The sequence below is a fragment of the Xiphophorus couchianus genome, chromosome 14 (assembly GCF_001444195.1).
Source record: "Xiphophorus couchianus chromosome 14, X_couchianus-1.0, whole genome shotgun sequence".
NCBI lineage: Eukaryota > Metazoa > Chordata > Actinopteri > Cyprinodontiformes > Poeciliidae > Xiphophorus > Xiphophorus couchianus.
In genome coordinates this window covers 20,089,762-20,103,739 of record NC_040241.1, presented here as the reverse complement: position 1 = coordinate 20,103,739, position 13,978 = coordinate 20,089,762, and positions in this window count along the sequence as shown.

Sequence of the window (13,978 nt, the reverse complement as noted above, 5' to 3'; positions counted from 1 at the left end):
AGCTGGTGCCAAACATCTGATTTAAACAGTTCCTGTAAAATCACACGACCAAACAAACCCTGCTCCTGCTCAGAGGTCGTGACCTGTAGCAGCCTGTTAACACGGTTATATGTGTAACTTAGATAATTACTGCTTTGTGTCGACATGTAAGCTACAGGCTTATCTTTACATTCCACATCTATGTCCATCTAAGCTTTTAACACCTGCAGCGCATTCGCTCCACTTGGTGGACTGACTGGAGGAGGTGTGCATGTGAAAGATGATGTGGCGCTGCTGCTGCTGCTGCTGAACACATTTTCAATTTCCTCTGACCCGGGAGCAACCTTTCACAGCCAGGGTGTTTAGTTTGGGCTTTAGAGGGCTTAGGGGGACACAGGAAGTGAACAGGGGGCACATCAACAGCGAGGAGGAAGTCGAATGAGGTACAACCCGGTTCGTTTCATCGCTTCAACATGATTCATTTAAATTTTTAGCATTTTTCATAAATATTTTTACATAAAGGGACAGTGAATGTATCTTTAATTATTTAATTTATTGTTTATTTAATATAATTTACATTTATTAACATTTTATTTAGCTTCATTCATTTTAATTTATTGAAGCCTTTGTGTTAAAATACCTTAGAGAAGGACTAACTATTATTTTATTATTATTAAATCTTTATTCATTTCATTCAATACAAATAAAAAAAAAAAATTTAATACAAAGAAAAAAATAAAATAATTTAAAAATGAAATGAAAGGTAGCAGAAAGAAGAAAATAATCTTATAATATCTGCCCCTTTTTCTCAACTATGGATCAAAACAACAAAAAACAAACAAAAAAAAAACTAAAATTTTTTTGATTTGTCTTATGTGACAAAAAAAAGAAAACAAAGGAAGAACAAAGAAACAAGGTCAATCATCAATCTCAACTGAACAATACTATACTTTGACTTTATACTATTTCATACTTCTTCAAAAAAACAATCTTTGACATTCTTTTAAACATGTGTAATGATTTAACATTTTTAACATCGTTTTGCAGGTCGTTCCACAGTTTGACTCCTTGTATCGAAGTACATCGTTCTTTCAAACAAGTTCTGAATTTAGGTTTCTTAAAAATCTGTGTCCCCTTAAGGTTATAACCACTCTCTCTCTTTTCAAAATTTTTTTGGATGTTTAAGGGTAATGTTTTTAGGTGTGCCTTATACATAACCAACAAAATATTATAATCAACTAAATCATTGAATTTCAAAAACCTCAAATTACAAAATAATGTATTTGCTGGATATTTACCATGTTTTCGAGCAATAACTCTTATTGCCCTTTTTTGCAAAACAAAAACGGATTTTGTACTAGTATAACATGCCTTTCCCCATACCTCAACACAATAAACCAAGTGTGGAACAATTAGTGCATTATACAACATAAATAGTGCATGATCATTCAGAAAATCCCGTACTTTATAAAGCACTGCAATTGATTTTGCTAGTTTTGTTCTTAAATAATTCAAATGGGATTTCCATGATAATTTCTCGTCAATTATCACACCCAAAAATTTCACCTCACTAACTCTACAAATCTCTACACCATCAACTTTAAATGGAGTGTTTACAGTTCTTTGTCTCCTTGTAAATAACATATAATTTGTTTTGTCCAAATTTAAAGATAATTTATTAAGTTTGAACCATTTATGTATTTGCATAAATTCTATTTTCATTTCTTTTAACATCCCTTTTATATCATTGCCCTGACAAAAAAAAGTGGTATCATCCGCGAATAGAATACATTTGAAAAACCCTGATACATTTACCAAATCATTTACATATAAGATGAACAACTTTGGTCCAAGTACTGAGCCCTGTGGAACTCCACATGTAATTTCACAAAATTCGGATCTAGTATCATGTACTTGTACAAACTGTTTTCTATTCTCCAGGTAGCTCGAAATCCACTGTAATGCCGGCCCTCTAATCCCATATTTAATAAGTTTTTTGAGTAAAATGCTATGGTCAATCGTGTCGAATGCTTTCTTTAGATCGACATAAATGTTGGCACTATATTGTTTTTGATCAATAGCATTTGTTATATGTTCTGTCAGTTCCATAAGGGCCATTGATGTCGAATTTTTGGCTCTAAATCCATATTGACTACTACTTAATATATTATTTTTATCTATAAATGTATCTAATCTATTTACAAATAGTTTCTCCAAAATTTTTGAGAACTGTGGCAACAACGATATCGGTCTGTAATTACTAAACATACATTTCTCACCATTTTTGTAAATGGGAATTACCTTTGCTATTTTCATGGCGTCTGGAAATTTTCCTGATGAGAATGACAAATTACAGATATAGGTGAATGGTTTAATTACATAAGACATAATTTCCTTTACAAATTTCATATCCATATTTACCCAATCCTTTGATTTTTTATTCGCCATTTTGTTTACGATACTTTCTTTCTCATCCGTTTCTCCAAGAAAGATGCTGTTTGGACAACTCCCAATTTTTTGGGTAACGTCGCTATCATCTTTTGGTATCTGAGCAGCAAGTCTTGGACCAACATTTACGTAATAATGATTGAATTCGTTTGCTATTTCATTCCGATCATAAATTTCAGTATTTTCTTTTAAAAAGTGTGTTGCAATACCAGATTTTATTGTATGCTTTGTAGAAACACTATGTATAACTGTCCATATTGCTTTTGTGTCACCGTTACTTTTTGTTAATAGGTCGGTATAATATTCTTTTTTATGTTTTCTTATAATCCATGTCAATTTATTTTTATATTTCTTATATCTATCCTCTGCTTCTTTCGTTTTTAACATCAAAAAGGATGAATACAAATTATTCTTTTTTTTACAAGCATTTCTCAACCCTTTTGTCATCCATGGCTTGTCAACAGCATCTTTCTTAACAAAATTAGTTGTCATACAATGTCTTTTATACAGAACTCCCAAAATATTCATAAACTCATCATATGCTCTGTGTACATCATCCACATATACATTAGTCCAATTTTGTTGACACAAATCATTTTTCAATTTATCCAAATTTTTTTTTGACATATTGAACACTTTTTTCAATACTAACTACTAGTTCAAATTCAATTAAAAAATACTTTACTGATCCCAGAGGGAAATTAAATGTTGTAACTCATTAATTTAAAGTTTTAAAAGATTAATAAAGTGACATCTGAGGGCAAATAATTTATTCTGATACTTTTCAGATTTTTGCTCATAGTAAAAAAAAAAGTGAAGTTTATGCAGGTTTTGGTTAGGGCTGGATGATATAAGCGTTTCACATCAGTCGATAATTATTAGTTAGATTTTTGTTTTAAATATCTGAAATATTGCCAAACCGGTGGCGTGACCTCTTCTGTTTCATTCACAGTTTTCAGTCCACTGCATTGTTTTTTATTCATTAGCAGTTTAGAGCCAAAACCTGAAACTGCTGCTGCGCCAGTTACTCAACAGGTTGTTCCCAGGTGACCAAAGAGTGAGAGAGTCAGTTGACCTAGAGTTTTGTTTTTTTGGTTGTTTTTATTTTTTAACTTTTCAAACTTCAGTTTTTACCATGACAACACCGGCTTTGTTTTGTTTTGAAAATAAATAAAGTCTTAAACAAACAACAACAAAAACATAAAGGATATAATTCAGTCTGATCTCCAAGATCTACATATTTTCTGAATGTTGAAAAGATATACCACACATGCAGTTTTACATAAAAATTTTACTCAAATGTTGCAGCAATGATTCCACGATATTTACTCTCCTGTTATGCTATGCAGACTCTCTGTTTGCACTGATGAAAATTTACTCACCTTTGAAAGCTCTAACATATGGCAGCCTAACGTCAAAAACTTTCAAATTTAAATTCAAATTTAATTTGAATTTTAAATTCAAATTTCAATCAAAAATACTTGATTGATCCCAAAGGAAAAATTAAACACTCCTTTCCAACTCCTCAGGAATTTGGCTTCAGTTGTGGTATTATTTCAGCTTTCCCAATGTTAATCAGCTGTTCCCTGTTGTAAACTACCCCGTTGCTATGGTTACGCACTATAACAAAGTATGAAAAAATCACGGTATCCAAAACAAGAAGGAACGGTTGTCCAAAAAGAAAAAAATATCCATGAAAAACAGAGATAAATAAACATTCTTTAGTTGTGCAAAAACTTAAAACAAGATTGTGATGTCATAGAAAACAATTCACTTTCCCCAAATAAAGAAAATTTGCTTTCGTTCCTCACATTTAGACTTTTACAACACATTTTTGAGCTGCCAAAATACATGGGGGAGATAAGAAAAACCACAAAGTTAGTGTTTTAAACAGTTGGATTTAATAGCTAAACTATTAAGTTCTGACTGAGTAAAATATAGATAATAAAAATGTAATGTAACCTCTATTAACAAAATTGTAGCTGCATGGCCCAGCAGGGCGGCTGGGTAAACTGTCAGGATGGAGAAGAGCAGCAAGAAAACAACAGGAAAGCCACCGTGACGAGGAAACAGCTGTTACAGATGTGGCTGATGGCTCATTTTTAACTGCAAGACGAAGGTTTTCAAAGTTGTTTTGGATCTTTTATGATTTCATCTGGTTACGATCTGCGTCCTGCGTTGTTCTCAACAACAGAAAAGTTTTAAAAAGCAGAATATCGAGCGCTGGTGGGTTCAGCTAACCAAAACGTTCACACGAGGTCAAGCAGCAGTCTGGTTTTTATTGTCACCATTAATTAAATTGATCTCTAAATTGATGTAATTTATGAAGTCCTTTTCATCTGTGGAAGGTGGAGGCCGAACTCGGGACACATTTCGGGGTTAAATTTGGTGAGAAGAGGAAAACAGTGTGTGGTGTGTGTCGTGTCCTCAGGGCTGCGGGTCAGTGACTAAATGTGGTTAAACAGCTCAAGATTTCATGCAGATTCCTTGAACTAATTAAGAACAAAGCTGCCCAGCTCTCTGCCAAATTTTCTGGATAGGGACTTGTGGGAAGACTTCCGAATGAAACAAGGATGTGGGTTTTTTATCTAATTCCTGAAGGTTACTGTGTGACAATTTAGCTGGTCCTCATCAGACTTTGTATGGTTTTATTTATGGAAGAGTCAGCATTACTTACATCTAAAACAGTTTGCTAGTGTAACTCTTTATTTTTACTATGAGCTGCATAATCTTCAACAGCTGCTCTGCTTCCTCGGTGTTTGTGGTTCAAACTGTAATCCTCATAACTTTGAGGTAAAATGATACTTTCACAGGATATTCGGCTAAACAACAGAAAAATGTAGAAACTGATCAAACTGCTTTTATTTCAAAACAAAATCAACAATCATCTATTCTGTCTAAAGACTCTGACCGTATGTTTCATAGTGCCATCTAAACAACATTGAAATTTATCTACAGAGTAACGCTAACGTTTAGACTAGCCATCACCTCCCTACAGAATCCTGCTTGATTCTCATCGGCCTCTCTTCTCCGGCTGGGATTTCTCCCATTGAGCTTGATTTCTAAAGAACGATAGCTTCGATTTTCTGCTGTTTTAGGTGGTGGAGGAAGTGAACAAAGATATTGCTGTTCAGTTTTAAGCAATAAAATGTTTATTTTCTTATTTTAAAAAATGTTATTAAATTATTTGTTTATTTGCATTTTTTCTGTATTTTTAATATTGTGTAAAATTTAACCATTTAAATAGTTAAATAAAAATCTGACAATTTTTCAAATCTGATTAATCGTCAGAATAATTGATTACTAAAATAAATGTTCGTTTCAGCTACAACAGAATTTTAGGGCCAGGCTAAAAAAATTATTTAAAAATACAATCCTGAGAATAAAGACTTTCAAGAATAAAATGGAAATTATATGTGAAAAATGTAGTATTTATGAGAATAAAGTCATAATATTACAACCTAATCTGGTGAAATTACAACTTTATTCTTGTGAAATTGACTTTGTTCTTGTAATAATATGACTTTCGTTTCATACTATTTTGACTTTAATCTCATACAACTTTATTCTTGTAATCTTATTTATTTATTTGTTCATATTAATCATATTAATAATTGTTCTCATTGTGTAATCTAAGGGTTTTTTAAATATCAGGGTAAGAAAGTGATTTAATTGCATTCAAACAACATCAATTAATCCTGTTCTATTCACTAATCAGAATAAATAAAGGGAAATGTGTATTTTTGAGAAGGTTGTGAAACCTTAAACCTTAACAGCTTATGTAAACTGTTTTAATATTACAGCTAAAAAACACCTGTTACTTCAATTTTAAATAATTTTCCCATTAATCATAAAACAACACGCCAATGAAACTAGAACTTCAATCAAACTGAGAGACCAATAAAGAAAACTTTATTTTCAAATTAATTTGTTTTTGCAGAGTTTTGAGCCAACTCATTCATATCAGTGCAGCAAATGTTTTCGGAAAACTTTTATTTTTTTGATTTAAGATAGGGACAACTTGATGCAGCCCAAAGCTAAATACTCATTATTTATGAGCAACCACTGGCTCCATCTGATTTCTGACTCATTTAACTATTTTCCCCTCATTTTGGACGGCGTGTGTCACTAAAAACTTCACAGCGAAGCATCATGTTACTGCTGGAACGAAGGATGGTTCAGATTAGGAAAACATCTTTTTGGTAGACGGACTTAATCCCGACTGTCACACGTCTGATGACGCAGCAAAACAGAGGGATTAAAGCAGCGCCTGACAAATAAGGCCTCACACGGAAAAGGAGCCGAGGGAGAAGGGAAGTAAAGGAGACAAAGAGCGAATCAATTTTTCACTGACAAAATAAATGATGGGCGACAAAAACGAATGTGGAGGAAACTGTGACGCCATGGACGAGACAGAAACACACCAGGCGTCTTTAACGTTAATCATATGAAAAACAAGACAAAAATGAGGCTAAATAAGTAAAAGTTTTGTCTGTTTTCCTTTAAAAGCATAATTTTTTCCACTTAAACGTTATATTTTCTGTATTTTTTCACTTTTGTGCCACTTTTATTTAAAAACCCAAAAATGTTACTCAAGTCTAATCAGGTACTGAGAAACTGATCAAATTAATCATTTAATATTTAAAAATGACATCACAAGATGAACCAAAATATTAAGTTAAATGGAAATTTTTGATAAAGATCAAAATGATAATAATTCATATGAGAAACAAAACATAACAAAATAGGGCAAAAGAAAATGTTTCCAAATCAGTTTATTTCAATAAAAAACTTAAGAAACTTTAAACAAAAACTGCAGGTGTGTTTCTGTGTCTGGTGAGTTTTTGGTTAAAACATGTTTGCTTTTAATTCAGTGGGTAGAAAATCTAGAAATTTTACTCAAGTAAAAGTAGAAATACTTTATAATAAAATTATTCAAGTAAAAGTAAAAAGTACAGCATAGTAAAAATACTTCTAAAAGTCAATTTTCCCCAAACAATTTACTCAAGTAAATGTAATTGAGTAAATGTAACTAGTTACTTTCCAACTCTGCTTCCGTGGTGTTTTATTTTATTCATTAATTATACCTAAATATTTATAATATTTCATATCATTGATAATTTGTCCTTATCAATCCAAACAAAAATCCCCAAAGTTTAAGACTTTGAATGAAAGACAATATTTTTAAGAGTAAAAAACAAAACATCATATAAAACATCTGGATAACATTTTAAAACTTTATACATTTAAAATGTTTTGCTTTAAACTCAACACCGTTTTGCTGACAGCCACAATAATTAAAACTAACAACAGAGTAAGGCATTGAAATGCTTTTTTTTTCTTTTTCTTACTGAAATAAAAACTATATTTTTGTAAAATAAACAAACACATTATTTTATTAGGTTATATGTCTGGGAACATTTTTTGCATCCCAGCTGACAGAAACTGACTCAATAAAAATTATTTACAGCCACAGAGAGAAGACTCCGACTAGCTAACAGTTAGCTGCTAACATTAGCAACATCTACAGCTTCCTATTCTCAGTAAACAAAACAGAAAACATACTTTTTGAAGTTTTTCAAAATTCTGAACTACATTTCTAGCTAAAATATTATAAATATAAATTATGTTTGGGGGCATTTTTTGCTTCCTAGATGTCAGAGACTGAAGAAACTGAGCCACTGAGCGAATAGTGCGATTAGCTAACAGTTAGCCGCTAACAATGCTAACGTTCGCATCCAGTTGGAGCTTCCTGTCTCCACAAAAATAAATGACCTTGTGTATTTAAGAATGCTGGACTGCGTTTGATCCTCTCTAGTTCAAATATGATCATATATATTCTACCTATATGCTGAACAAATAACTAAACAAAACAACTTTGGATGCATGAAACATTTTTTGTAATATTATTAAACATACAGTGCTGTCCCAGTGTCAAAAATTCTTAAAGAAACATCTGTTGTACAAGAGGTGTAGAAAAGACAGTTTTTAGTTCAGCATGTTCGTTTTTGTCTATATTTACTTTTGGTCTTATTTTGTGACTTTGCGGATTTTGGGGGCTTGTTTTAAATTACAAACAACTGCAGGAGCTCTACTTGATCATCGTCCCAATCAGGTGGCAAACCTGCTGCTAATCAGTGACATATCGTTTAAAAAATCCCAGTTTTCGAGGCGTCCGCTCTCCCGCTGACGTTCACACAGCCCGGTGCCGACGAGACGAAACGCACATCACAAAGCTATTAGTCTGCGCTGCAGGAGAGAGACAGGAGGGGGGCTGCAGCGTAAGTGTGTCTGTTTGTCAAACAACGCGTTTCTCACAACCATCATGAGTTACACATGTACTGCGCTCCTCTGCACAGAGACACACTGTTGTTAATCAGGGCTTTATAGCTAACACATGTAGCACCAGTTGGCCATGATGACATACAGCCTCTGGCTTAAAAACGTGGTTCATTAGGTCAGGGTGTGTGTGTGTGTGTGTGTGTGTGTGTTCACACCGTTCATGCTAAAGTGTTTGTGTTTATCTGAATGAATCATTTGTGAGCACTGAGGATATAATAGTGTTTGTATGTAACTTTACCATGATTACCTTTGTAAGTAGAGAAACGAACCGGGTTACTAATCTGCGTGAGCGTTTGTTTTTCCCCGCATGTTGTAAGTCATCACCACGTCCGTCTCTTTTTTTATCGTTTATTTCCTGAGTCTCGTCATCAGTGGTGGGAAAAGTTCAAGTTCAGAGCTTTAGAGCTGTTGTTCTGACTAAGACAAGATGCTATTCTAGTATAAACTGGGATTAATCTGACTTGTTTTTTTTTTAAAGCGATGTTTACAGCAAAAATTCAAATCAGTTTTATTGTGAAAATCCAACCTCCACGGAGCCGTAGATCAGAAATTGTCTGAATGGTTTTGGTTTGCAGCCAGATGAGACGTTTGAGGTGGAGAATGGGAATAAATCTGTCTGGGGTTTTACTCTAGCATAGATCTGAAGCTACCATGACAACAAGCAGTTGTTATGCTGTCCAAAGTGCGGCGCGGGGGCCGTTTGTGGCACCTGAACTGATTTTCCTTTTGTGGCCCCTACAACAGAAATCAAATAGGGTTCATATCATTGTTTTAATGGAAAATGTTACAAAGTATTTATCCTTTAATAACAGTATATATTTTTTGCTTTTTTTAAATGTTGGTTCTACATTAATTTACAGATTATTTTGCCACAGAATAATTATTTAATTTACCTAAAATGTTACATGTGTTTATTGTTTATCAGGTTAAAAAAAATGCACACAGTATTTCAGACTTTTTTATTTTACAAAAATACTAGTGACTCATATTTTTATGATTTTATTCTCATAATATTGTGATTTTATTGTGTTTTGACATTATTCTCATATTATTTGGACCTTTTCTTTTTATTTTCTAACTTTATTTTGTACAATTTCAAATATATCCCAGTATTATTTCTACTTCATTCTGATGTTATTTTGAATTCATTCTCATAATTAAATGTTTTGATTTTCTTAGCGCGGCCCTGGTTGAAATTTTTAACTTTATGAAAACAAAAAGCAAGAGAAAATAATTAAAATCACCTTTAAAACAACTGGAAAATAAAAATACCTGCAAGTTTTATCCTTTACATTCTGCACAAGTCAAAGACTTTGAACTTTTAAAATGTCCCATTAAATCCTAATGCCGGGAACTTTTAAAGTTACAAGACAATAACTGCAGAGGAATTCACCCACTGAGACATAATGGGTTTTACATTCAACGCTCCGCTGAGATATTTCTAAACACAGCTGCTCTACGAACAGAAACGAGCATCGGCGCCGGTTCACCGCTAAAACAACCAGCAAAATAACGACAGAAAAAGAAAAGAAATTCATTGTGTACACCATCGCTGCTCATTTCCCAGAAGTCATAGCAGTGATCTGTTAGTCAGTTTCCCTGCTGGACGTCTCGTACGTACACACACATTCACAAAAAAAAATTCCCAGAGGTCTGCGTTGAATCAGATCAGAAAACGGGAATTACAGCAACGCCAGCCGACACTTTAATGTTTTTTCTGCTCACCGTGGAGAACTGTGACATAACGCATTCCTCAACCTTAATCCTAAACCAAATCCCGACCGCACAGTCCAGCCAAAACGGTCCAAAAAAATGTCCTCAAAGACGGACTAACGAGCAAAACGTCGCTAAAACGCGGAGAGATCGGACTCAAACGTGGTCCAAATAAAGAAAAAAAGGAACGAACAGCTGGCAGAGCTTCACACAGAAATAAACGCACAGTAGTCGTCTTTGCTTTACGAATAAAAAAAGCAACAAATTTCTGGTCAGGCCGCAGATCTTTTGGGGGGAGTATTAGTAAAACACATTTTGGATGAAAAGTGAAAGAGATGAACAGAAAAGTCCAGATGATTGGAACCACAGGCATCCAGAGGGGAACAGACGGATAAATTATCCAGTCAAACATGATACGCATGGGACGCGTCCAGCTTTAGATCAACTTATTTAATAAATATTTTCTGGTGGGTTTGTTTACTGGTTAGCCACAATCCAAGTTGGAGAGAAAAGCGCCTCTCAGTAGCTCAGGATGTAATCTTAATTTACTGTAAACTGCTGGAATAAGTGCTGACCCAGATCATGTCCATTAGGTCAACATATCCAGAATGGTGATTTTGAAGACATGTTTTTATTTTGTTTATTTTGGAGACATGTTCTTAAGAAAAGTTGTGCTAATTTGTTTGAGTTTTAAGTGGAGTTCTTCTTTGTGTTGGTTTATAACAAAAAGGCTTCAGAAAAAGTACAGGGAAGGAAACTCAAGCAAAGAGGTGAGTTTGTGTTTATTTAACCTTTGACCCCCTGAGGCTCATCAGTAACCAGGAGACTGGGAAAGTGTGTGTGCTGTCTCATCTGTCTTCATTAGACTACTGTGTGTGTTATTAAGCGTTTTGTTCTGGAACCCACCTTTCTACCAAAGGTTCACCAAGTCGGGTCTCCTCCTCTGGTGCTGCTGGTCGCACCGAAAGAACATGGCCGCCCTTAAAGAAACAAACACAAAACATTTATTTACTTTAATTAATCTGCGCAACAATCTCAGGCAAAATAATCTGCCTGAGATTATTTTGCCTGGATTTGAACTGGCCCGGTTCAAATCCAGCTGCATTTGCTTCAGTCCCAGTCAGGCTCATGTCCCGTCCCAGGAGATCACTGGGATCCAAACTTCAGAAACTATTAGACTTTATAAACAGTTTAGAAATCAACCAGAATCCAAACGGAGATCAACTGGAAACAAACTGGTAACCAGTCAGACACCAACTGGAAACCAACTGGTAACCCACTGGTAACCAGTCAGACACCAACTGGAAACCAACTGGAAACCCACTGGTAACCAGTCAGACACCAACTGGAAACCAACTGGAAACCCACTGGTAACCAGTCAGACACCAACTGGTAACCCACTGGTAACCAATAAAACACCAACTGGTAACCCACTGGTAACCAATAAAACACCAACTGGTAACCCACTGGTAACCAGTCAGAAACCATCCAGTTTGACTGCTGATCCAAATATATTCAGTTTATTGCTGATTTCATCTGAAACATCAGCAACATCCTTAGAAACAAGACAATTTTCATCCATCCATCAGTTTTTGCCTCAAACCTCCTGAGATCAACCTGATCTAGTTGTTGTACATCTATCCACCTGCTCCTCTCTGTTTGAATGAAGCAAAGATAACAGCCTGATATCTGATTGTTTCAGCCTCTCAGCCCGACGGTATGCAAAGGAGAATCAAACCAGGAAATGATGGAGATGCTTTGAGTTTTGTTGACATGAACTGGTGCAGGATGAGCTGGATGCAGAACAAAGCTTATCTTCTGTTTTGGTACAAAGCTTTGATGTGAAACACCTGAAGTAAAACAGCAGCAAACACCAGGTAACAAACGCTCAGGTCACAGGACACCAAGATTAAACTTCATCAACAACTTTCAAAACACAATATGGAGCCAAACACCTCTACAAATCACCTGTTCAGAAACCAACTGAACTCTAATCAGGAAACTACCGGAATCCAACCGGAATCCAACCAGAAACCAACCAGAATCCAACCGGAATCCAACCAGAAACCAACCAGAATCCAACCGGAATCCAACCAGAAACCAACCAGAATCCAACCGGAATCCAACCAGAAACCAACCGGAATCCAACCGGAAACCAACCAGAATCCAACCGGAATCCAACCGGAAACCAACCAGAATCCAACCAGAATCCAACCAGAATCCAACCGGAAACCAACCAGAATCCAACCGGAAACCAACCAGAATCCAACCGGAAACCAACCGGAATCCAACCGGAATCCAACCGGAATCCAACCGGAAACCAACCGGAATCCAACCGGAATCCAACCGGAAACCAACCGGAAACCAACCAGAATCCAACCGGAATCCAACCGGAATCCAACCGGAAACCAACCAGAATCCAACCGGAAACCAACCAGAATCCAACCGGAAACCAACCAGAATCCAACCGGAATCCAACCAGAATCCAACCGGAAACCAACCAGAATCCAACCGGAATCCAACCAGAATCCAACCGGAATCCAACCGGAATCCAACCAGAAACCAACCAGAATCCAACTGAAAACCAACCAGAATCCAACCGGAATCCAACCAGAATCCAACCGGAAACCAACCAGAATCCAACCGAAAACCAACCGGAATCCAACTGAAAACCAACCGAAAACCAACCAGAATCCAACCGGAAACCAACCAGAATCCAACCGGAAACCAACCAGAATCCAACTGAAAACCAACCAGAATCCAACTGAAAACCAACCAGAATCCAACCAGAATCCAACCGGAAACCAACCGGAATCCAACTGAAAATCAACCAGAATCCAATGCTGAAACCTACTAAACCACATGATTTAGTTGATGGAACCTGGCGGTGGCAGCATCATCCACAGGATGACAGGTAAACAGAACCAGGGACAATTAGCTCAAAGCATTGTGTATTAAAATGGCCTAGTCAAAGTCTAAACCCAAATCCAATAGAAAGTCTTGAGAACAGACTGAGCTTGAGGTAGAAAGTTGTGCAAAACATTCAGTCTAAACTCAGATGGTATATTTAATGTACTTCATGATTTTATTCCACTTCACCATCATAGACGACTTCATGTTGGTCTGGCACATAAAATCCCAATAAAACCAGTTAAATTTGTGGTTTAAATGTATAAACTGGATAAGCAGGTCAATGGGTGCAAATACTTCTGCAGGACACAAGAGTTTTTTGGTTTTTTTTGTGGTTGTGTACCGACTTCTTCCCCTTTTGGCCACAGGATCCAGGTTCACTAGTTCGTGCAGGAAGTCGTCGTCGTTTATCGCGCATCTCTTCCCGTTTCTATATTTAGCTTTCATATCTTCCTGTTTGAATGGCCAATCGAATCGGAGTGCCACATGAAAACAAAGAGATCCGATTAGACAAATCCATAAAGATGAACAGATATGAGTGAGAGAAACACAAGAAGGGTCTGAACTGACTGACCCGGAAGATCAG